We start from the raw sequence: 27,346 nt of genomic DNA on the forward strand, positions 1-27,346 counted from the left end.
ACTCATAGAGGAAATTCACTATTTTTATTTAATTTAGAAGCCTATTGATCTGCCCTTAGTTGGAAGCATAGACTAGCCATATTCAAGTTGCCTACCAAAGTTTTAACCTTGAACACCCTGCTACTCAATCATTTTCAAAACCTTCATTTAGAGGAACAAAATTAATAAATGTGAATATCTAATATTTAAAACCAAATCTAAAGGAATAATATTCCCGTATATATGAGTATCTAATATTCATAGGTATGTGATTGCTTGAAGGAGATGCCATTTATCTCTCAGATATTATAAGCCTAACCACTGGGGCAAGCCAGGCCATGAGAGAGCTATATTGCATAGTTTTGACTACTCCACACTTGGGTATTAGGACATCAGCCTACCCTTTGAGACCTAATGCATCTTAGTGTTTGGGCAGCTTAGACTTTATAAGTCTTGCATCCAGTAGCTTCCCTGAAGCAGATTCTAAGGAACTATGTTCAGGACTGATTGCCTATGTTCTTTTGCTGGATGTTCTCTAGCTTCTATTGTAACTAGCATGCCAGGTCTAATGGACACCTGCCCATTAGTAACTATGCCAGACTTGTCCTTCAGGTCAGTGATGAGATGAAGCGTAACAAGTCAGAAAAATAAATAAATAAAGGAACCAGGAAGGACGTTTTCTGATTTTGAGCTTAGTAGAGAATGTGGTTTTTCCTGAAAAACTGCATGCCTTGTAATATACCTTAAGGGAAATTACCCAGTATCTGATTTGGAGAGGGAGAAAAAAGTAAATGTTGATGGTCTATTGTGTCTTTGATAAAAATAATCTGCTAATTGCTTAAACTTTGCTTTTGTTTTGTTTTATCTCTAAAACTATTATCTTCATAGGTGAAACTCTGTTTACTGGTCAGGGGACTTTTTGTTTTTGAAAGCCTTTTGGTACCATCCATGACCAGTTTTATTTTAGACTTTTTTTTTTTTTTTTTTTTAGAGAAACTAAAATAACTTTCCCTCTCCCTAATCCCCAGTAACTCAGTTCATTAACTATTAAATCTAATGAAAGTCATTCACAGTTGGTAGCAGAAAACTGTAGATGTTCTACTCATTTACTGGCTTTTTATAATCAAAGAGACTGAAGCATGTTGTTTCCAGTTGTGTATGCAAAAGGTAAATGGTGACGTTTTTGCTTTGTTTGAACAGAGTGGTTCCTTCAGTTCCTTTTCTAAACCTTTCTGTGAGAACAAGTTAGTTCTTCTGGGAATAAAGAATTGCCTGCAGCCATATGAACTCATCTGTTCTCTACAAATGTGTTTGCTCTTTTTCACACCCAACTTATGGGTGCTAGGGGTATCCAGTGCGAGTGGACAGGTCAGGCAGGCCTCAGGTAAGAAAGAATTTATAATTAAATGTGTAATTATAATAAAGCTACTACAAAAAGTGGGTTTTTTTTTACAAAACATCTTTCTCTGTCCTTGCTAATGGAACACAGTCTTCTGCTGGCTCTGTACTCTGAATTGCTCCTTTATAAGTGTTTTTTCTTGGTCTTTGTCACACATTGTCAAAATAGCTTGTTTGTGTGCTGTTTGCATCAGAGCTGTAAGATCACATTCCTATGTAGTTCTTGAATTCTTTTGTCAAGAATGTCAACTAACAAGCATTCCTCCATTTTTGCTTTCTTATCTCTCTTATATTTCAACAACTCCTACTAGGAAAATACACCTGAATTCACAGAGCCCCTATTATACAGGCAGCGTCCTGGGTTTGTTGGATTGGGATAGAAGGGAAATGCTCTTTTCTTTTTAATTTAATTTTAATTTCATTTTTCTTGTCCTTCAATATATATCTCTTGTGGCCATTTCATCTCTAGGTCTTATGGGAGCAATATGTGAATGCTAATATTGAATTCTTTTCTAGTATTTTATTTTGACTACGAATTGTAAAGCTCGTATGCAATTCACCATAATGGAGTTTTACCACGTTGTTAACGTAGCAGGTTTAGACAGAAGGCTTAAGCCGTGGAAACCTGAGTAGGGTAAACAGGCCCACAGTGACCAGTGGGCTGAATGCAAACAGGCTCTTTAGGCAACCCACCTCAAAATATCCATAAGCTCTAGCTGACCAATGGGCTACTTATAACTGGTCGCAGTTACCAAAAAAGGAAAATTCCAAATGTTCTCATGCATCGTCACTTCCCCCCTTAACTACGTGTGATTTGCCTATTGTTACACAGGTGGTATTGAATTAAAATTGGGAAAAGTACTCCTATTTGCTACTCTATCCAATCATATAGAATATTGAATTTGTCTATTTACTCCTATAATGATAGTGACTGTTTAAAAGATGTCTGCTGGCATTTGATGTAAATGTTATATTTTGAGGGTTTCAAAATTATTCAGATGCCTTTGTAAGTTGTTAATATTTTTAAGGCATGACAAAAATGCATGTGTGTCTATGTATGTGTATGTATGAAACATGGCATAATTAAAAAAATTGTTTTATATTTAGTTTTGAGAGAGAGAGAGAGCATGAGCAGGGGAGGGGCAGAGAGAGACAGAGACAGAGGATCCAAAGTAGGCTCTATCAAAGAGCCAAATGCGGGGCTCAAACCCACAAACTGCAAAATCAAGACCTGAGCTGAAGTTGGTGGCTTAACTGACTGAGCCACCCAGGGGCCCCAGCATAATTTTAATAGGTTTAACATTTCCAAAATCATAAATATATAAGATCAGCTACTAGAAGCTACTAATGTATATACTTAAATAACTATTGCCAAGGTCACACACTGTATTAGTTTGCTGGGGCTGTCATAACAAGACTAGGGAGCTTAAACAACACAAATTTATTTTTCTAATAATTCTGAAGGCTTCAAGTCTGAGATCAAGTTATCGACAGAGTAAGTTTCTTCTCTGGCCTATTGTCTTGACTTGTAGATGGCCACTATCTCCCTGGGTCTTCACATGACCCTTCCTCTGTGCATGTCTATGACCTAATCTCCTCCTCTTCTTTTTTAGTTTTTAATTTTTAAAAAATTCTAGTATAGAATTAATGAACAGTGTTATATTAGTTTCAGGTATACAATATAGTGATCCAACAATTCTTTACATTACTCAGTGCTCATCACGATAAGTGTACTCTTAATTCCCATCACCTATTTTACCCATTGACCCATCCACCTCCCCTCTGGGAATCATCAGTTTGTTCTCTGTAATTAAGAGTATTTGTTTGTTTGTTTATGTCCTTTTTCTTTGTTCATTTGTTTTGTTTTTTAAATTCCACATATGAATGAATTCATATGGTATTTATTTTTCTCTGACTGACTTATTTTGTTTAGCGTTATATCCTCTAGATCCATCCATATTGTTGCAAATGGCAAGATTTCATTCTTTTTTATGGGCGAGTAATATTCTATTCATATATACCTATCTTATATCTTCTTCATCCATTTATTTATCAATGGATGCTTGGATTGCTTCCATATGTTGGCTATTATAAATAATGCTGCAATAAGCATAGTCGTGCATATATCCTTTCAAATTAGTGTTTTTGTATTTTTTGACTAAACAACCAGTGAAGGAATTACTAGATCATATGATAATTCTATTTTTCATTTTTTGAGGAACCTCCCTACTGTTTTTCACAGTGGCCGAACCAGTTTGCATTCCTATGAACAGTGCACAAAGGTTCCTTTGCCCACCCTTGTTGTTTCCTGTATTTTTTATTTTAGCCATTCTGACAGGTATGAGGTGATATCCCATTGTGGTTTTGATTTGCATTTTCCTGATGATTAATGATGCTGAACATCTTTGCTGTGTCTCTGGCTATCTGGATGTCTTCTGCCCATTTTTAACTGGATTATTTGGTATTTTTGATATTGAGTTGTATCAATTCTTCATATTCTCTGCATACTAACTCTTTATCAGATATGTCATTTGCAAATAAATTCTCCCATTCAGTAGATTGTCTTTTAGTTTTGTTGATTGTTTCTTTTGCTTTGCAGAAGCTTTTTATTTTGATGTAGTCCCAATAATTTATTTTTTCTTTTGTTTCCCTTGCCTCAGGAGACATATCTAGAAAAATGTTGTTATAGCCAATGTCAGAGAAATTACTGTCTGTGCTCTCTTCTAGGATTTTTATAGTTTCAGATCTCACATTTAGGTATTTAATCCATTTTGAGTTTTATTTCTGTAAGTGGTCTAGTTTCATTGTTCAGAATGTTGTTGTCAGGTTTTCCTAACACCATTTTTTTGAAGAGTCTATGTTTTTCCCTATTGCATATTCTTGCCTTCTTTGTTGAAGATTAGTTGAGCATATAATTGTGGGTTTGTTTCTGAGTTCTCTATTGTGTTCCATTGATCTATAGGTCTATTTTTGTGCCAGTACCATACTGCTTTGATTACTACAGCTTTGTAGTATAGTTTGATATCAGGAATTTTGATACCTCCAGTTTTGTTCTTCTTTTTCTTTTTTAAGTTTATTTATTTCCTTTGAGAGAGAGAGTATGTGTGTAAAGAGCAAGCTGGGGAGGGACAGAGAGAGAATCCCAAGCAGGCTCTGCACTGATAGCAGGAGCCCGATGTGAGGCTTAAACTCATGAGAAATCATGACCTGAGCCAAAATCAGGAGTTGGACGCTTAACCAACAGAGCCATCCAGGAGCCCTATTCTTTTTCAAGATTGCTTTGGCTATCCAGGGTCTTTTGTGGTTCCATATAAATTTTAGGATTATTTGTTCCAGTTCTGTGAAAAATGCTTTTGATATTTTGATAAGGATTGCATTAAATCTGTAGATTGCTTTGGGTAGTATGGGCATTTTAACAATATTGATTTTCCCAATCCATGAATATGCAATATCTTTCCATTTGTTTGTGTCATCTTTCATCAATGTTTTATAGTTTTCAGAGTACAGGTCTTTCATCTCCTTGGTTAAGTTATTCCTAGGTTTGGTGCAATTGTAAATGGGATTATTTTCTCAATTTCTCTTTCTGTTGCTTCATTATTAGGATATAAAAATGCAACAGATTTCTGCACATTGATTTTGTATCCTGTGGCTTTACTGAATTCATTTATCAGTTCTAGTAGATTTTTGGTGGAGTCATTAGGGTTTTCTATATATAGTATCATGTCATATGCAAATAGTGAAAACTTTACTTCTTCCTTACCAATTTGGATGCCTTTAATTTCCTTTGTTGTCTGATTGCTGTGGCTAGGACTTCCAGTACCATGTTGAATAAAAGTGGTGATAATGGACATCCTTGTCTTGTTCCTGACCTTAGGGGGAAAAGCTCTCAGTTTTTCACCATTGAGATGATGTTTTTTTGTGGGTTTTTCATGTATAGCCTTTATTATGTGGAGGTTCCCTTTAAACCTATTTTGTTGAGGTTTTTTATCATGAATGGATCTTGTACTTCGTCAAATGCCTTTTCGTCATCTATGGAAATGATCATATGGCTTTTTATCCATTCCCTTGTTGATATGATGTATCACATTGATTGATTTTCAAATACTGAATCACCCTTGCATGCCAAAAATAAATCCCACTTGATCGTGGTAAATGATTTTTTTAATGTGTTGTTGGATATGGTGTGCTAATATTTGTTGAGGATTTTTGCATCTATGTTCATCAGAGATATCAACCTATAGTTCTCTTTTTTCATAGTGTCTTTAATTCTTTTTTAATGTCTTATTTTTTATTTTTGAGAGAGACAGAATGTGAATGGGGCAGGGACAGAGAGAGAGGGTGACACAAAATGCTCTGAGCTGTCAGCACAGAGCCCAATGTGGGGCTCAAACTCACGAACTGTGAGATCATGACCAGGGCCGAAGTCAGAGGCTTAACTGACTGAGCCACCCAGGCAACCCTGTAGTGTCTCTATCTGGTTTTGGTATCAAGATAATGCTGGCATCATAGAATGAATTTGGAAGCTTTCCTTCTACCTCTTCTATTTTTTGGAACAGTTTGAGAAGATTGTATATTAGCTATTCTTTAAATATTCAGTGGAATTCATCTGTGAAGGCATCTAGTCCTGGAGTTTTGTTTGCTAGGAGTTTTTTGATTACTGACTCAACTTCATTGCTTGTAATCAGGTCTGTTCAAATTATCTATTTCTTTCTTATTCAGATTTGGGAGGTTGTATGTTCCCAGAAATTTATCCATTTCTTCTAGGTTGTTTTGTTTGTTGGCCTATAATTTTTCATAATATTCTCATAATTCTTCATATTTCTGTGGTGTTGTTATTTGTCCTCTTTCATTTCTGATTTTTGTTTATTTGAGTCCTTTCTCTCTGTTTTGTTTTTGTTTTTGTTTTTTTCTTTGGGGCTAATGGTGTATCAATTTTGTTGATCTTTTTAAAGAAACAGCTCCTGGTTTTATTGTTCTGTTCCATTGCATTTTTACTTTCTATTTCATTCTACCCTAATCTTTATTATTTCCTTCCTTCTGCTGTCTTTGGGTTTTGTTTGTCTTTCTTTTTCTAGTTCCTTTAGGTGTAGGGTTAGGTTGTTTATTTGAGATTTTTCTTGCTTCTTGAGGTAGACCTGTATTGCTATAAACTTTCATTCTAGAACAGCTTTTGCTGCATCCCAGAGATTTTGGACCACTGTGTTTTCGTTTTCATTTGTCTCCATATGTTTTTTAATTTTCTCTCTGATTTCTTAGTTTACCTGTTCATTATTTAGTAGCATGTTATTTAACCTCCATGTATTTGTATTTGTATTTGTATTTGTGTTCTTTCCAGATTTTTTTTCATGTGGTTGATTTCTAGTTTCATACCATTGTAGTAGGGTTCATGATATGATTTTGATCTTTTAAAAAAATTTTGTTTAATGTTTGTTTGTTTTTAAAAAAGAGTGAGAGAGAGAGCGAGCATAAGCAGGGGAGAGGCAGAGGGAGAGGGAGATACAGAATCTGAAGCAGGCTCCAAGCTCTGAGCTGTCAGCTCAGAGCCTGACGTGGGGTTTGAACTCACAAATCATGAGATCATGACCTGAGTGGAAGTTGGATGCTTAACCGACTGAGCCATCCAGGCTGAGTTATACATACATATATATATGTATACACACACATACACACACACACACACACACACACACACACGGACCACATCTTCTTTATCCATTTATCTGTTGATGGACATTTGTGCTCTTTCCATACTTTGGCTATTGTTGATAGCACTGCTATAAACATTGGGGTGCATGTGCCTTTTCAAAATAACACACTTGTATCCTTTGGGTAAATACCTATGGTGCAATTGCTGGGTTGTAGGGTAGTTCTATTTTTCTTTTTATTATTTTTATTTATTTTTAAAATTTTTTTAAATTTTTTAAAAATTTACATCCAAATTAGCATATAGTGAAACAATGATTTCAGGAGTAAATTCCTTAATGCCCCTTACCCATTTAGCCCATCCCCCCTCCCACAACCCCTCCAGCAACCCTCACTTTGTTCTCCATATTTATGAGTCTCTTCTGTTTTGTCCCCCTCCCTGTTTTTATATTATTTTTGTTTCCCTTACCTTATGTTCTTTTGTTTTGTATCTTAAAGTCCTCATATGAGTGAAGTCCTATGGTTTTTGTCTTTCTCTGACTGACTAATTTCCCTCAGCATAATACCCTCCAGTTCCATCCACGTAGTTGCAAATGGCAAGATTTAATTCTTTTTGATTGCCGAACAATACTCCGTTGTATATATATACCACATCTTCTTTATCCATTCATCCATCGATGGACATTTGGGCTCTTTCCATACTTTGGCTATTGTTGAAAGTGCTGCTATAAACATGAGGGTGCACATGTCCCTTCGAAACAGCACACTTATATCCCTTGGATAAATGCCTAGTAGTGCGATTGCTGGGTTGTAGGGTAGTTCTGTTTTTAGTTTTTGAGGAACCTCCATACTGTTTTCCAGAGTGGCTGCACCAGATTGCATTGCCACCAACAATGCAAAAGAGATCCTCTTTCTCTGCATCCTTGCCAACATATATTGTTGCCTGAGTTGTTAATGTTAGCCATTCTGACAGGTGTGAGGTGGTATCTCATTGTGGTTTTGATTTGTATTTCCCTGATGATGAGTGATGTTGAACATTTTTTCATGTGTTGGTTGGCCATCTGGATGTCTTGGAGAAATGTCTATTCATGTCTTTTGCCCATTTCTTCACTGGATTATTTGTTTTTTGGGTGTTGAGTTTGATAAATTCTTAATAGATTTGGGATACTAACCCTTTATCTGCTATGTCATTTGCAAATATCTTCTCCTGTTCTGTCAGTTCCCTTTTAGTTTTGTTGATTGTTTCCTTTGCTGTGCAGAGGCTTTTTATTTTGATGAGGTCCCAGTAGTTGACTTTTGCTTTGGTTTCCCTTGCCTCCAGAGACACGTTGAGTAAGAAGTTGCTGTGGGCAAGATCAAAGAGGTTTTTGCCTGCTTTCTCCTCGAGGATTTTGATGGCTTCCTGTCTTATATTGAGGTCTTTCATCCATTTTGAGTTTATTTTTGTGTATGGTGTAAGAAAGTGGTCCAGGTTCATTCTTCTGCATGTCGCTGTCCAGTTTTCCCAGCACCACTTGCTGAAGAGACTGTTTTTATTCCATTAGATATTCTTTCCCGCTTTGTCAAAGATTAGTTGGCCATACGTTTGTGGGTCCATTTCTGGGTTCTCTATTCTGTTCCATTGATCTGAGTGTCTGTTCCATACTGTCTTGATGATTACAGCTTTGTAGTATAGCTTGAAGTCTGGGATTGTGAGGCCTCCAGCTTTGGTTTTCTTTTTCAAGATTGCTTTGGCTATTTGGGGTCTTTTCTGGTTCCATACAAATTTTAGGATTATTTGTTCTAGCTCTGTGAAGAATGCTGGTGTTACTTTGATAGGGATTGCGTTGAATATGTAGATTTATTTTTTTTGAGGAACCTCCATATTGTTTTCCAGACTGGCTGCACCAGTTTGCATTCCCATCAACAGTGCAAAAGTGTTCCTCTTTCTCTGCATCCTCACCAACATCTGTTGTTGCCTGAGTTGTTAATTTTAGCCATTCTGACAGGTGTGAGGTGGTATCTCATTGTGGTTTTGATTTGTATTTCCCTGATGATGAGTGATGTTGAGCATTTTTTCATGTGTCTATTCGCCTTCTGGATGTCTTCTTTGGAAAAGTGTCTATTCATGTCTCTTGCCTATTTATTCACTGGATATTTTGTTTTTTGGATGTTGAGTTTGATAAGTTCTTTATAGATTTTGGATACTAACCCTTTATCTGATATGCCATTTGCATATATCTTCTCCCATTCCATCCGTTGTCTTTTAGTTTTGTTGATTGTTTTCTTTACCATTCAGAAGTAAACAGGTCCCTTCGTATGATACTTCAATTCTATTCCTGGGAGACAAACTAAGCCAGCAGCTAATGAGTCTTCTGGTGGATCTGCCCATTTGAAAACACCAAATTTGCTGTAATGAATTTTGTAGTGCTCTTAGGAACTGCTATGCCTAGCATACAGACATTAATGCATCCTTTTTGAGACAAAACAAGGAAACAAACAAAGACAAAACCAAAAAATCACAATACAGTATTTTGAAAAGCTTATTGTTCTCAAAACAGAATCTGTTCCATAGAAGGAGTATGACATATTTTATATGTGAAGTAAACAAAACATGCTACATTACATAGGGTCCTAGTTGGAATATTCTAGAAGAAAGACTTACCTCAAAGCAGAAGTCTAAAAACTGGACCCAAAATTTAATCCTTTTATGAAAGCAGACAATGTTCACAGCAATCCTGTCATTGCCTTATCAACAAAGATGAAACTGCTCAAGTTGGTGGGAACCCACTTCGGCTGGTAGTTAAATAAACCTAATGTGATCCCTCATTATTCTAGTGATACAGGTGGAAATATATGGACCTATATATGAAATATATGAATATGAAATAAATGGATATATATGGAAAAATTCCTGATAAGAATTAGGAATTCTTAGGAATGTCACTCATTAGAAGACAGTGTAATGAAACATCATGTAGAGTCTGATGGAAGAATGGATAGAAGCTCCCTTGAATTTCCAGGTGTGGAAAAGAATCAAGAAATTTCACTTTTAGGTTATTCATCTGTTTGCATAAATATTTGCTGATTTTATGCCTTATACATTTCCCACTATCCTTTACCATTTCAGACGAATTGTGCTACTAGAGAATTTTTTAAATAATTTAGTTTTCAAATCCCAAGTATTAGCACTAGTAGGGCAAAATGAATGTTTTTATGCAAAGTAGAAAGGGGGAATGCTTAGTGATGACAGTTAAAATGCTGTTTTTTTTCCTAACATAGTACTGTTTCAATTGTAAAGTCATTGAATTCAATTATCTATTAACAACATGTGAATTTATTTAATGATAGTGTACAATTTTAGTAGGAGTTACTGGAAGTTTTCTAAGAATGTTGATTCATCTCAAATCACATTGTTTTACAGATGTAGTCTGTTGAGTTTTAACAAAAACCCCACAGCTAATTACAGGTAGGAAATAATTATATCACATGACTATTTTCATTGCTGGTGTTGGTTTTTGTCTTATATCCAGCAAAACTATGTGCTGCTTAGCAACACACTTTCTGTAGTCAAGGAAACATTGTCACACACTTAGAAGAAGAGATAGAAATGAATAATTGAAGGCTATTCTTGAGGTACTGAGAAGATACTTACAGGGAGGAAGTAACTGTCCTCTAGTTTAATTAAATTAAAAGCAGTTTCTATCACAGCTTAAATGATTAAGGTCGGAAAAACATTTTTTTGACTTCACTGATGCCTAAACTTGGTTAGAGAGAGATTTTATAGATGGAGATGTCACCTTGAGTTTCAAGGCTCAAATGTGTGTGTGTGTGTGTGTGTGTGTGTGTGTGTGTGTGTAGGGTTAAAGTCATTTCTAAGATTCTATGCCAGAGAGATAGAGAAGCTTTCTAAAGAGGGTCTTAAGGGAGGTTAAGAGATTTGGAAAGAAGAGAAGCCTGAAGGGCAAAGTTTCTTATTCCCTTACCCATGTGTGTCAGTAATCACATAAAGAGACCAAACAAATATTTGTGGATCTGCCTTCTCTGTCACAAGCCAATGGAAGAACATATAAGACAACACTGAGTGTGTTTATTTTTTATTTAAAAAATTTAAAGAATTGTTTATTTATTTTTGAGAGAGAGAGAGACAAAGTACAAGCAGAGGAGGGGCAGAGAGAGAGAGGGTGATACAGAATCTGAAGCAGGCTCCAGGCTCTGAGCTCTCAGCATAGAGCCCTACATGGGGCTTGAACCCACAAACTGTGAGATCATAACCTGAGCTGAAGTCAAATGCTTGACTGAGCCACCTAGGTGCCTCTGTGTGTGTTCATTTAATCGTGGAGGAGCTTCAAGGAAAGCAACTCAATTCACATTTTTAAATATTTATTTTGCAGTATTCACTTTAAAGGTGTTTGCTGTTGTTGTTGATCTCAGTTTTAAGTAGTTTTACTATGAAGTACTTGGGTATTTTGTTGTTCTTGTTCTGCTTGAGATTCATAGAATTTCTTACATGTGTGACATGTTGTCTTTTATCAGTTTTGATAATTTCTCAGCCAGTTTCTCTTCATTATTATTTCTGCATCATTCCCCTCCCTTTTCCCTTCTTCTCATCCTCCCTCCCCTTCTCCCCCCACTCCCCCATTCTCTTGGCATTTTTTTCTGGGATACTTATAAATATGTTAGATTTTTTTTTTATCGTGTCCTATATGTTTATACTCTACTGGTTTTTTTTAACATATTTTTTTTCTCCATGCTTCAGTGGATCCATTCTATTGCCCTTTCTTCCAGTTCCCAATCCTTTCATTTGTTGTGTCTAATTTGTGTTAATCTCATCAACTGAATTTAAAGTTTTTATTATTATACTATCCATTTATAGAGTGTTTATTTAAATTTAATTACTTCTTGAATATTCCAGTTGTCCGGTGAAATCATCCATCCTGCCATGTGTTTCCTTGGATATATTTATGATAATTTCAAAAACTATATATAATAACCCTAACATCTGGATCACCTGGAGCTCTGCCTCCATTGTCTATTCTTTCTTTTATTTGCCAGGTATTTGGTCCTCTCCAGGCATGCCTTGGAGTTTTTGATTGAGCACAAGACATTGTGGTGAAAAATTGTAGAGATAATTTGACACTTTCACAGACACAATCTTCTTCTAAGGACAATTCTGCCCCCCACCCCCCACCCCCACTTTTTCTAATTGGCAATTAGATTAAGGGAAGATCACCTCACTCCTACCTGGGGTTTATCTGATTCAAAGACAGGTTTCAGTCCTTGGTAAGGTTTTGTCTATTTTTGGTTCATATTTTTTCTTATATTATAGTGCTGGATTCTTAATTGAAAGTATAAGAGATTTGCTAGGGATCCCCCTCCTTGTAGGGCCCCAGTTTTTCAGTAGTAACACTATTGAAATCCCAGGCAGCCTTTATACACTGCTTACTGCTTGGTTTCTTAGTCTCTCCTCCTGTGTAGCTCAGAAATCATCAAATTCCTCTGGGGGAAAGTGCTACAGAATGTTGGGTTCATATCAGTGAACTTGCTTTCTCTCTGAGATTCTGGCACTTTAAATATTGACTGTCTTGATAGCTTCCTGATTTCTCCAAAGAAATTTTCTTTTTAAATTTTGTCTAAATGTAGAATTCTTGTCATATTCAAGTTAGAATGCAGTAAGTTCTTTACTATTATTGAAATGACCTAATTTTCTTTTATCAGAACAATGAATTTTTCTCTTTATGTTCATGATACTTTTTAGGTTACCTTTTGGAAAAAGCAACTTAAGCCATTCAAACATCAGTCCTCCCAGGCTCATTTCTTGGCGCTCTTTGCCACTTTCTATTGCCATCATTTTGTTTCTACCCTAACATTGATTACTTCTTGTATTTTTTTAAGTTCATTTTAAGTTCATCTGCTGCTTCTCTCCAGCCACTTTTTATTTTTCCTTTTAATTTGCTGCAAAATTTTAGTATCTATTGCTGTATAAGTAACCACCTTAAAAGATAGTGGATTAAAGCAATGATTTATTATTTCTCTTATAGGTTGGTTGGCAGTTTTTCTGCTCCATGTAGTGTCTATCAGCTGGGGTCATATGGCTGTAATTAGTTGGTGGTTGGGCTGGGTCTGGAACATCCAAAACGGTCTTACTCACATGTTTGGTGCCTCAGCTGTGGTGGGCTAAGGGGCTAGAGTACCTTGATTCTCTTCCATGTACGTCCATTTCTCCAGCAGTCTAGACTGTATTTCCTAAAGCTTGACAACTGGTTTCCAGACAGAAGTAGATGCCGTCATGTTTCCTAAATTCTCAGCCCAGAACTGTCACATTGTATATTACTTCTTCCACATCCTCCAGGTCAAAATAAGTCACAAGTCCAGGCCAGAACCAAGATGAGGGGAAATAGATTCCCCTTCCTGAAGGGAAAAGGGGCATGCACATAAGAGGAATTGTTGGTGGTCATCTTTAAAAGCAATCTACCATAGTGCATATTTGTATAAAAGCCTATTCCTTTTTCAGTACAATCTACTGATAATACACTGCTTGTTTGGCTTCTGCCCCAGATTTTTTTCTACCAACAGCTAAATTCAGTTACTTGCCATCAGTAGGCTCAGGCAAAGCATAAGCACTGGGCTCAGTATCAATTTAAAACAGAAAATTTTGCTTGTACCTTTTCTCATTACTTGTCCCAGTTTTAATAATTATATTTGTCTCTCTCCATCTCTCTCCTTTTTGAGCCAAACCTACCTAAGCTCTATTCTTATTACCTCTTTTTATATTTCCTGAACCTCAGTGCTTTCTGGGACTGCAACATCTTGCCTTTCATGGCCCTCTGCAGGTTATTTTTTTCTTGATTAGATTTCTCTTTGTATCTTCAGAACATTGGCATCTTCTCAGCATTCTCTTCCTAGTATTGTGGAAAATACATGCCCTGCTTCCAATGGGAGACTCTCTGTTCCAGGTATTGCTCTTACTGTTTTTAATAGAATTAATCTTTATTTCCAAAATTAATTGATAACTCCAGATCTATTTTTATATTTTATTTATTTATTTATTTATTTATTTAGAGACAGAGTGTGAGTGAGGGAGAGAGGCAGAGGGAGAGAGAGAGAGAATCCCAAGCAGGCTCCATGCTCAGCTCAGAGCCCAACCTGGGGCTGGAAACAATGACCTTGGGATCATGACCTGAGATGAAATCAAGAGTTGGGCACTCGACCAACTGAGCCACCCAGGCGCCCTGATTGATTGATTTGTTTTTAAGTAGGGTTCATATCTACTGCAGAGCCCAATGTGGGGCTTGAACTCATGACCCTGAGATCAAGACCTGAGCTGAGATCAAGAGTCAGATGCTCAACCGACTGAGCCACTCAGGTGCCCCTATGATTTTTTTTTAAACAGCATAAAACATGAATTCCTGGGATACAATGGAGTCCATAGGTTATAAAGGGCCTATGTGAATAGAAAGTTTTACTAATTTTGATAAGTTGCCATTATATCTTTTGAAAGTGAAAATTTGTTGTTGAGTAGAAACAAATTTGGCCAGATTTTCTCAGTTTGGATATAATATTATGCTACTAGCATATGTGTTTTAATTTGTCACAGTTTTCATAAAATAGAGTAGGTATAGACTTAAAACAAATCTGTATTTTATTCCAATAATTAAAAAAATAATATATTATTCTGTGAAATGCTTAAGATACTGTCTCACCTAATGTTTAAGTAGCTAAGCAGTTATAAGGCCATATTATATAATGTGAAATAAAAAGTAAACATTCACCTGTAAACAATATCACTGAGCACATAAAATCTGTCATAATTCAAAATTTTTCTGGCTAATGAAAAAAATTTAAAATTAAATAATGCATTTATTATCGTACAGGTCTTTGGGAAAAAAGTGTGTCATGATTGTATTACTTTATTGAGTAAAGGAAGCATAAATATGTATTTTTGGGAACTCAGGACCTCTTTGAAAGAGCTTTGAAACTTTGTTAGGTTTTTAGAATAGAAAAATCCCTGTTGGAATAACAAAGCACTAAGGAGGGGTCTTGGCAGCAAGTAGCTTTTTGATAGTTGGCTCCATTTTAGCCCCTGGAGTGAAGATGTTTTTTTCCAGAATCATATATTAGTTTATTTGCCAACAATGCTTATCTCTGATAAAGACTAAGTGGAAATTGTCCTTTTAAGATTTATCATGCTTTTCAATGAAACAAAACTCCCATAGCCAAAATGTCACTGATATCTGAGATATTGAATTCTTGTACTCTCTGCTTTGTCTGATTTGCTAGTTGCTCTCTGAAACTTGACGGATTTGAACAATTAAGTCAAGCTGATGAATCACTTGTAATACTGATTCCATTCCTATTCGTTTAAGTGGATGAAAAGTTCATTGTGAAGATGAAAGATTATTTTCAGTAGCTTATGCAAATTATTACCAGTTATTGCTTTGTGTGATCTCATTAAACGTAAAACTGAACAAAAAATTCAACTAGGAATTTTCTGGGATAGTCTTCAGTTACGTGGGTACTAGCTTTTCTAAAATGCACTCTTGAATTTTAGTTTTGACAATTTCCATCACCGTATCTATAGCGCCACATGCTTTCCCCAAGTTTCAAAACAAATTTAAAAAAATTAGTTAACAAATACTATATGAAAACAATGTTTAACAATCTACCACTATTTAGCATAGGAGCTCCAATGGTTGAAGAAAATGGAAGTTTTAAAACAATGATGATTTTGTTAAGGGCAAGTCATAATCACGGTCTCCAAAATTTGTTTTAAAATTTATACTTTAAACTGACACAAAATATACATTATCAATGAAGTTAAGTTTTTGGTTTCAACCTAAATTTTGGTTTTCTATTACAATTTTCTTATTGTACTTTTTTTTTTTTTTGGTGGGGGAAAGTTGTTCTAGTATTTTCATTAGCTTCCTTTTCCCTTTCTGATAAAATTCACGTTTATCTTTCATTTTAGGAAATTTTTTCCACACTACGTCTCATTCATGTTGTCTAATACTGGCCACATCTATTATTATCCCTTCCATTCCATTCATGCCTCCTTCTTTTATTCACTCTGACCTTCTGGCCTAGAGCTCCTGTGGGTATCTGTGTTTGTAGCAGTTTTTTTTTTTTGTAATATTAAGCAGACCTTCTGCTGATTTAGCAAAGATTTATTAGCATCTCTTCTGTGCCAATTAGTGTGTTAGATTTTGAAGATAATGATGGTCCCTTTGAGCTCTTTGAAGTTAGGGGTTATGTCTTGTTCATTCTCGTATCTCTCTTGCTTGACACACACCTGACTCATGGCTGACCTTCCATAAAACTGTTATTAAAAGTATCCTGGGGGCCTGGGTGGCTCAGTCAGTTTAAGTGTCTGACTTCAGCTCAGATCATGATCTCATGGTTCATGGGTTCAAGCCCCGTGTCGGTCTCTGTGCTGACAGCTCAGAGACTGGAGCCTGCTTTGGATCCTGTGTCTCCCTCTTTCTGCCCCTCCACCACTTGTGCTTTGTCTCTCTGTCTCTCTCTCTCAAAATAAATAAACTTTAAAAAAAATTTAAAAAAAAGTATCCTCTGGGGAGCCTGGGTAGCTTAGTCAGTTGAGCGTCCAACTTTAGTTCAGGTCATGATCTCACAGTCTGTGAGTTCGAGCCCCATGTCAGGCTCTGTGCTGACAGCTCAGAGCCTGGAGCCTGCTTTGGATCCTGTGTCTCCCTCTCTGTCTGCCCCTCCCCTGCTCATGCTCTGCCTCTCTCTGTCTCAAAAATAAATAAAAACATTTTAAAAAATTAAAAAAAAGTATCCCCTTTTAAAGCCCATCTGCCTATGAAGTATCCAATCTGTATTGATTCTTTCCTCTTAGTTCCAATAATGTTTATTCAAATTTTGGGGATATTCCATGTACCAGTCAGTAAAATATTGTTCTTAGAGTTTCAAATGAAATTCGCTACTGTGGTAGCAAATTGCCTAAGTATAAAGAACACACAGTGCACAAACATTGCTTCAGGTACTTGATTGCTATATTAAGCTTTTTTAAAAATTTTTTTTAATGTTTATTTTTGAGAGAGAGAGTGCGAGCAGGGGAAGGGCAGAGAGAGGGAGACACAGAATCTGAAGCAGGCTCCAGGCTCTGAGCTGTCAGCCCAGAGCCTGACGCAGGGCTCGAACTCATGAACTGGGAGATCATGACTTGAGCCGAAGCAGGACACCTAACAGACTGAGCCACCCAGGTGCCCCAAGTTGGATTTTTTTTAAATTTTTTTTTTCAACGTTTATTTATTTTTGGGACAGAGAGAGACAGAGCATGAACAGGGGAGGGGCAGAGAGAGAGGGAGACACAGAATCGGAAACAGGCTCCAGGCTCTGAGCCATCAGCCCAGAGCCCGACGCGGGGCTCGAACTCACGGACCGCGAGATCATGACCTGGCTGAAGTCGGACAATTAACCGACTGCGCCACCCAGGAGCCCCCCAAGTTGGATTTTAATGCAACATTTGGTTGAACTGCTGACTTTCTGGATAGGATGTCTGTTGTGGATATGTTAGGGAAAAATCTGTTATACGTTGGCCGACGGGACTGATAAGGGAATTTCAGTCCCTGCCTGAAGACTTCCCAGCCGGGTTCTTACTCCCACCCTGCTTGCCTCAGGTGGCAAATTACTACTAATGAGGAATGCAGAAGTAACAGAATATAAATTGTCCCCTCTGTTGATGCTCTGGGCTCAGACCTCTGGAGAATGATCTCCTCTGAGCCCACCCATATAAAATAAACCTTCTGCCTTCCATAATCTCCAAGTGCCGCTTGGTTCTTCTGCTGGATGATCCAGACTAGTTTCCGTAACAGATAAAGCAATCTGTGCAGCACTAGCTTCATGAAGCTACACCTGAAACATACCTTTTGTTTTGTGACTCAGAGACCAAGTTTGAGAAATATAGAACATAAAATGAAATTAGGTTGTGTATTTAAAAATCATACGGTATAATTATTTATATTCATATCACAAGAGAATACTATGTGGCAAGATATGTAACATCAAGACAATTGTGAAATTAATTTGATTATTTCTGAGTAAAGTAATATTTTTAAACTTCAGAAATGCATTCCAGAAAAATACAATAAATATTTCCTGACCCTCCTTCTGTCAGTAATCAAAATGAAATTGAACGGGGATGACATGTTCACATTCAGTTATTCACTTCTTGACCTTACAAACTTGGCTTCATAGAGTTTCTTTTTGGTCACACTAGTTCCCAGAACTATGAAACTATCAAATTTATACTTGAAAAGCCAATTTGTATATTGTATGGTGTTGGGTTACAGTCCTTCCGAAATCTCTAAAATCTCATTCTTTGTTTCACCCAACTTTCTTGTGAAGAGTGAGTATTCATGCTAACTTTAATAACCCTCATTTGTTTTTCTGGATATGTTTTTCTGGATAATGTATGTTTTAATCTTCATGCTTTGCAGAACTTTGCCTTTTTCAAGATCAGACTTGCTCGATGCCATTCCTTCCTTCCATTGTTTTATTTGTGAGGAAATTACCCCTTTCAAGGGCAAAGGAGTTGATAAAAGATAACTCACAGAAAAGTTTGTATTAGGTTGTTTACCAAAAGAGGATATGAGAGGAGTCTACATCCACAGTAAGCCTTAAGAAACTGAGAAGAGAAAGGAAGGAAAGGGAAATCTAACAAGCTAAGAAACAAAGACTTGGAATTTGACATTAAAAATACATACCTTATCTACCCATTACTGACATATTCATCATAATTTCTATCAAACTTCATGATCCATAGAATTTCGTATGAACTCAAAATATTATTAATTTTGACTTCCATTGAAAATAAATTTTGTCAACCACCTTCTTATTAAAATGTTTTAGAACTAAACCTAGAACAATTACATCTACAAAAATGTCATTGGATTTTCTAAAAGAACACCAATCTACTTAGAAGTATGAGCTCAACTTTTTAATGCGTGTGTTTACATAGTTGCTTTTTTTTCCCCTACAGGCAGCATGATGTACTGGAAAGAATATGAGATTCTGGGATTAGGAGAACTGGGCATGAGTCCCAGACTCTGCGCTACCAGCTGTACGACCTTGGGGAAGTCACTTCATCCATCTGAGTCTTGTTTTTCTTGCCTGTCAAATGAAAAATAAAAGCCCCCAAACTTTCAGGTTGAGTATGTAGATCAAATGAGTAATATATGTGAAAAGGCTTTGTTAGTTGTAAACCATCATACAAATGATACTTACTTTTATTTCAGATGAACTCAAATATTGCTCTAAATTGGTAAGACACAAACAAAACAAATGACTGTGAATGTCCATAGTAGCCTTGGTTCTATCTAAAAAAATTTTCTTTAGAAAACTAGGCTTTTAATTAGCAAATTGTCAATGGCTCTAGACTCTTTCAAAAAAGAGTCATTATGTATTTGAATCATTCAATTAGGAAAAAAAATATAATCCTCCTTTAAGAGAACCTTCTTGACACTGAGTCATTTACTCTAAGCTCAAGTTGATCTTATCTTGACATTCTCCAAGCTTGTCCTTTGGAGAAGCCCCTTTAAGCTGTGGATTGTATAAGTGAGGAAGATGTATAAATGAGAGCACATGTACACAGGGAAAACTTACTCATGAGACAGTGGACACACTGCCAAGGATCCACTCTACTTTTAGGGGTCCACAAAAATGGTTTACTTTATTTTGTAACTGGAAGAAAGAAATGAACTTTTAGGTCAAATAAATGTTTTAGTGTATAATATTAATACCTTCATCTTTATGCCAATGAGTCATAAATATAATTTTTTAAGTTTAATTATTTATTTTGAGAGAGAGAGAGAGAAAGCACACACTAACTGGGGAGGGACAGGGAGAAAGAGGGAGGGAGAGAGAGAGAATCCCAAGCAGGCTCTGCACTGTCAGTGTGGAGCCTAATGCAGGGCTCAAACTCATGAATGGTGAGATCATGATCTGAGCCGAAATCAAGAGTCTGACGAACTGACTGAGACACCCAGGCACCCCCATAAATAAAATTTTTGTATTCATTGTAGCTCTGGGTAACTTAAGATGAATTCTTTGAGGAATCCAGTTATCTACTGTTCAAGGCACACCAGGACACTGTTCCAACAGAGGTGATGTTGCCAGGAATCACAGATGTGGAGTGATTAGTTCTAATCTGCAAAATAGGGAAGGCTTTGCAGAGTTGATATTTAAATCAGTATTTTGGGGGATAAATATGCTTTCTATAGGTGAATGTGGAAAGGGCATTTCTGAGAGAAAAAGCAGCATGAACCAAAGGATGAGGCTGTGGAGAGAGAGCACTGGAACTTGGCATTAGTCAATAACTGACAATGGCCTATTCAATATAAAGTCATGAGGGGAAAGTCCACTACTTACATGGCCGAACCTTACTGAGCCAGTGTTTGTCCATTATTTTGCATTGAAATATTTTACAGCTAAACTCAAAAAATTACATGAACACCAAATGAGTAAGCAGTTGGTTGTTCAAAGAGCTAGTGAGCTTAGATAGAATTAATAAGGATATTGTGTCAATAATAAGGCAAAGTATCTTATGTAATAGTTGTTCTCTGACTGCAAGCAATAAAAATGTTTTCTGCTAATTCAGACAGAAAAGGAACAAAAGGAGGAAAGAAAAATGGAAGCCAGCCTTGCTAACAACAATGATATTCTTTTCAAAGTCAGAGTGTTTTTCTTCTTCCCCACAGCTGAACCATGTAATAATCTCCACCTAGAAGTTCAGTTTAACCCGAGACCATTGGACCAATTCCATCCTTTGTCAGGACCTCTAGGTCAATACTCAGGTTATCCAGTACCAAATATGCAAACATCTGATTCGTCCCCAGTCTTTCTAGCAACCTTGTACCTTGCTACAAGACTGATAAGGATTATGTGGGTGAATTCTGGAAATTGTCCTCTCTCCTTTTACATTATAGCCTCTTTCCTGTTATCAATCTGTCTGTTCCTCATCAACCATGTCTCTGCTCCTTATCTCCAAAGACCTATGAGCAGAGCTGACATTCATGCTCTACACTGTGCATTGAAATGCTTATTTACACTGATATCTGTTCTGATGTATTGAGGCATCCTTTCGTTGGGCCATGGCATCTGTTTTGACTAGTTGGTATCTGTATATACCAGTGGTTAGATGTGTTCCATGTCATTCCTGCCCATAATCAACATTTAATGTGATATCTGAAATCATCATTGGAAAATCAGTATGAAGATAATAAATGTAGGTCTTTTGTGTGGTAAAACATTAGTTCTCCTCTTACTTTAACAATCAGTCTGGAATTTTTTGTCCACTAGAAAATGTTATTTTCAGAATTGGACTCCTTCTATTATTTAATAGGTAACCATACATGATTCTAATCTGAACTGTTGACTGATGAGACTTTCAGTACATACATGCCAAATGTGCTCAGAGTCCACATATTAGGGATGAAAGGACATATGGGTCACAGACTGTGTCTGCAAAGAACTCAATATGTGGGGCTTCTCTTCCAGATCTGCCACTTATTACTTTATTCAGAACCATTGAGTTTTAAATTTGTTAAATTTAAAATTATGGTAGATTACTTATTGGCTTTTTGAAATGTAGGTATTAATTAGATTTAGAAGTATATTTGAGGGTATCACAATAAGCTTGAAAGGTAATTGGGTAGACCCTCAGAAAAAACCATCCAAGTAATCTCCTCAATGCTTATCCATCCATCCATCCATCCATCCATCCATCCATCCATCCATCCATCCTTCTGATATCTTTTTGGATTCATTCATCTGCCAGGAAATGTGCTTGCAAATAGAAAGACTCCCAAGAAGCTTACAGATTGGTGTAAAAATAAACATACAAATAATTATAATGCCACTATGGAGATAAATTCACAGCTGGAGATGCTCACACAAATTCCAGGGAGTATAGTGAAAACAGTCCTAGAATCTGGAGGATTGTAAATCTGGATTTGAATTCTGGCTCTACTCTTATTAAAGTTATGGCTTTGAGTGAATTATTTAAATCTCTATGTCTCAAGTCTCCTCATCTATTACATGTGCACAATGCCACTTACCTGATACATAATAGGTACTCATCATGTTAGTTACCTTCTCTGTCTTGCCCCCCTCTTTCATTCATCCAAACTTTGGCTTCCTTATCTCAAAAATAAAAGGCTTTAATTTGATATCTGAAATCTTTAAGAATCTAAAGTTCAGTGATTTAGGAATAATCCCCTCATCTTGGAAGAGATGCATTCATTACTTATGGTCAAATATACTTTTGTATTATAAACATAGTACAACTTTATGAAGAGCATTGATGAATCTCAAACACACCAGGCTCTTTCTCACCTTCAGGACTTGGCACATCCTGTTCCTCTTACTTGAAGATCTCTTTCCCAGGGCTTCCCCTGTGCTTACCTGGCTAACTCCTGCTCATCCTCCAGTTTTCATACTATAAGTCACTTCCCCAAAGATAATTTCCACAGGTGATTTTCAGGGGGCGGATCTGTGAATTCTCTTTGGACTCTACTCATCCTTTCAAAATAGCCACCATACTACAGCAATTAGGGATCTAAATGTAGATCTCTAATATAAGATCCACTTACATGCAAAAGACAAAATTAGAGATCTCTAATCTTCTAGTGTGTTTTCCTTTAAAAAGGAAGCGATAATGACTCTTGTTTCTATAGACCCTTCTGGGAATAAGTTTATGGTTTATTGAAAAAGAGGGCTCATTTATATTTCATCCTCTCAATACAAAACATGGATATAATTATTGATGGCTACCATGTACAAATCATTTATTACATGCAGGCGCTGTTCCAAGCACCATGTATGTATTATTTCATTTACTTATATCAACTTTAAGAAATAGGTTTATGGGTAAAATAGGTTTACAAATGAAGAAACAGCAACTTAAGGAGTTTAAATAAACTGTGTTTCCTAAATGTCAATGTGCCATAGGTCATAAAAATAAAACGAGGAAAAACAAAAACAAAAGAACACCCAAACCTCAAAACACTACAGCCAAAATGCTATTAATTTAACAGTAGCTTTTCAGGGAGAGAAGGAAACGTGCCTTACACAAATTCTAAGATGATCATCTTGTCATATACATTTAGACTGGGGAGTGGCAGAGGCTGGTTTGAACTCAGGAGTGTATGGTTTCAGAACTAATATATTTACCATTATCCTATGCCCTTCAGATTCAGGAAATCAGCCCTAAACTACCACAATACTTGTGAAAGGCTCATGAGATAAATAAAAAATTTATTGGAAATTGTGAAAATAAGTCAGGGGAAAATAGAAATGCAAAAACAAAACAACTACCTATTAAGTTCAAACTCACCAATAATATTAGATTTACAAACTTTAAAATAAAAGTAGAAAATATAGAATATTTAGTATGTACCAGTCACTTTATATTGATCTCATTTAACACTCATAGCAATTATAAAATAAACATTATTATGACCCATATTTAACAAATGAGAAACTTGGGCATAGAATCTGCCCAGTTTGTATACTAAAAAATTGTGGAGTTTGTGTTAGACTTATCCCGGAAATTGTGAAATTGGTAGGCGAGTCTACAATTTCCTGGATCACAGGGATGCAACAGTGTATTCTGAATAATTGAATAAAATTAGTCAAGGGAAATATTTGTTGTTGGAACAGGTTTTAACATGGGGGTACCTGGTTTGTTCTGTAAGTGAGATCCTTTTTCAAGTATTTCTGCTGGATCTTAATTTTTTCAGTTTCAGGTTTGACAGTCATGGTAATTTTAAGAACATGTCCACACAAGAGGCTGAAAGTAACTGTGCATTGTAATCTTTAGTTACTTGTCTTCATGTACCTAGATTGAAAGCTCCTTATGGTCAGGTGCTATGGTTTTTTGTATCAGTGGCTGGCACAACCAAGGGGCTCAATAACGACTTGTTGAATGAATGAAGCATGAAGAAATTGAGCACTAGCAATTTTAGATTGAAACCAAGAAAAGGTGTATCATGAAAAATGTGTTTTTTCATTCTACCACAGCCAGCCTCTTCAGGGCCTTTTATAAATTAGAAAAAGTGCTCTCCCAGGGTGTATAAATTAGGACTTAGGACAAGGAACCCACTGGGTAGGTGTGCTCTCTCTGACTTGACCTAGCCCTGCAAAGAGATTCTTCCAGAGAGCAGTGGAGTCCAACTAGGCAAACAGCTTAGATTTCCAAGCCCACTTGCTCCCTTAGTCAGGGTTTACCTCACCATTCCCTTGATTTGGGGGTGTGGTGGGGGTAGGGCAAGTGTCTTTTTGTCTTTCTTAATCAAGAAAACACTAGTCTGCCTAGTTTGGAAAGATGTAAAATCATTGCATTCTATTGATTTATGCCTTATTAAATCTCCATGTCAGTCTTTATTATTCAAAGAAAGTGCATTAGCTAGATTAGTTCCTTCTCTCCTTATACTATAATCTAGAAACAATTTTTATAGGATATTTTCAGATTTTGGAAACCAATAATATTGAGCCCTGAAACTGTGTATTTTAGTATTGGAACATTTTTTGAATTTTCTACTGATTTGCTTGTGACATTTTTCATATTTTGTTTTAGGTGAGCCACTAGAAAAAAATAGCTAAAACCAGTGTCTAAAAACATGAAATTATTTTTTCTCTTTCTGATGTGTACACACACACACACACACACACACACACACACACAGCTTTCTTCTGTGCTAAGTGGGAATTTAGGGGCAACCTGATTCATAGCAAGAGACACAGGAATTCTGTTGGGATCAGTGGCTCTCTGAACAGCTCTGATTAATTGCAAATGATCATTGTAGTAATAGTTTCTTAAGAGGAGTTTATTAAAACTTAAATCTTAAAACTTCAATTCATGTCACTTAGGCACACACTTCAAAAATTAAGAAATTAAAGCCAACATTCCTTTCTTGACCAATGGAAAGGCCAATTAAAAACCGCTTTTGCTTTGATTATAGCTCTGATATAATGTGCCTTTTAAGAATGATATTTGTATTTATTTTTAATAAGGACCACAGAACTGTTTTCAATTTTGAACATATGGGGAGTAGAGAGTGCTTCAATTCAGCTTGTGAATCCTCAGGTTAGAACAATGGTTTCCAGTCCCCTAATGCATTTAGAAATGTAGTCTCTGTGGATGGATCTCAGTATCTGTTGTAGCTTCCATTAATCCTCATCTTTCTGTTTTTTAAGTAGCCTCCATGCCCAACTTGGGGCTTGAACTCAGGACCCTGAGATTGAGAGTCACACACTCTACTGACAGAGCCATCCAGGCACCCCCTTCATCTTTTCTTTTATATTCAAGTTTGCCATTGTATTAAGCCGAAGCAACAAAGTGTAAGGAATTCTTATGATGGAGAAAAGAACTTATACCTTCAGTAGTTCTGAGGGTGACTGACTCTTTTGTGTGAGCAGTGTCCCTGAATAGGAGCAGGCTCTGCTGTCTCCATCAGTAAACAGGTGCGAGGACAGCTGTGTCAGGAGACCCCTTGTGAGCACTAGGGAAATACATAGCAAAGTGTTTGGAAGAAGGCTAAACTTAGTGGAGGGCTGCTCATGCTTAGTAATATTTATTGACCCCTGCCTTATTAGAAACATTAATTTGTAGCACCTTTAAAATGATGTGGTTTCCTGATATCAAGACATTTTCTTTTCTGGTTCATATTGGTTTTACTATTGCCTTTACTGGTAAGTAGATAGAACCCTGGGTTGACCTCCAGGTGTAGCAAGAATAGAGAACAGAGGATTTGGGTCATCTGGAAAACAGTATTGAGCGTTTAAAGGGTAAGGGCTCAGTTGGTTAGGCATCCAACTCTTGATTTTGACTCAGGTCATGATCTCACAGATTATGATCTCACAGGTTTGTGAGTTCCAGCCTCACGTTGGGCTTTGCCTGCAGAGTTTACTCAGGATTCTCTCTCTCTCTCTCTCTGCTCCTCCCCCACTCACGCGTGAGTGCACTCTCCCCCTCTCTCCCTCAAAAATAAGTACATACATTTTTTTAAAAAAAGAAAGTTTAAAGGGTAAGGGCTTTAGAAATGTGATTTTGAATCACAGCTTTGTATCTAACTGGATGAGCTTGGGCAAGTCCTTTAACCTCTCAAAGGCTTTGCTATCTTCTTTTGCAATAGCCCCTACCTCCAATGGTTATTGTAAGGATTAAGTTAGATAATTCATGTAAAGTATTTAGCACAGTGACTGGCACATGCTTAGTGCTTGGTAAGTGACAGCTTTTTCTACTGTTGACATGTGATCCCGGAGAATCATTCTTTGTCTGAAATTCCCTTCATCTAGGTTGATTTATAAGTCCTAGGAATACCTCCAATAAAGTAAAACTTCGGAGATTTTTGCATTTGTGCAAAGCAGAATATATTGCCAGAATAATTGCCATCAAATTAGCCTTAATATACCCTAAATTATTTCCAATGAACTGGACTATATGTATATTATATATAAAAATAATAATGATAATTCTTATAAAATGATATTAATGTTTTCTTTTTGTTCAATGCAAATTTTATCTGTCAGGAACTTTATATAGGTAATTTTAAGTACTTATAACAATGGCACAAATTAAAGCAAATCAAAACCACAATGAGATATTACCTTACACCTGTCAAAATGGCTAGAATCAAATAAACAAGAAATAACAAATGTTGGTGAAGATGTGAAGAAAAAGGAACCCTGTAGACTATTGGTGGGAAAGCAAACTGGTGAAGCCACTGCAGAAAACAGTACAGATTCTTCAAAAGATTAAAAATAGAATTACCATATGATCCAGCAACTCCACTACTGGATATTTACCCAAAGAAACCAAAAATACTAATTAAAAAAAGATGTATGCATCCCTATATTTATTGCAGCATTATTTACAATAACCAAGATACGGAAGCAATACAAGTGTTCATCAATTAATGAATGGATAAAGATGTGTGGTGTATATACATGATGGAATATTACTCATCCATAAAAAAGAATGAGACCTTGCCATTTGCAACAATATGGATGGACCTAGAGGGTATAATGCGAAGTGAAGTAAGTCAGAGAAAGACAAATACCATATGCTTTCACTCGTAGGTAGAATTTAAGAAACAAAACAAAGAAAAAAGGCAAATGAAAAAACAGACCCTTAAATACAGAGAACAAACTGGTGGTTACCAGCGAGGAGGTAGTTGGGGGTATGAGTGAAATAGATAAAAGGGATTAAGAGTACACTTAGTCATGATGAACGCAGAGTAATGTATAGAGTTGTTGAATCAATGTATTGTGCAACTGAAACCCCCATATAACACTGAATATTAATTATACCTCAATAGAAAATAAA

General features: G+C 36.4%; 1 long non-coding RNA gene across 1 annotated transcript; it reads left to right on the forward strand.

Moving 5' to 3' along the window:
* The first annotated feature begins 859 nt into the window (after positions 1-859).
* Positions 860-19,166, forward strand: LOC122467378. Its single transcript, XR_006292959.1, has 3 exons — positions 860-1,146; positions 13,873-13,955; positions 19,001-19,166. It is a non-coding gene; the product is annotated as an uncharacterized LOC122467378 (long non-coding RNA).
* The last annotated feature ends 8,180 nt before the right edge of the window (positions 19,167-27,346 follow it).

The sequence above is a fragment of the Prionailurus bengalensis genome, chromosome A1 (genome assembly GCF_016509475.1).
Source record: "Prionailurus bengalensis isolate Pbe53 chromosome A1, Fcat_Pben_1.1_paternal_pri, whole genome shotgun sequence".
Lineage (NCBI taxonomy): Eukaryota > Metazoa > Chordata > Mammalia > Carnivora > Felidae > Prionailurus > Prionailurus bengalensis.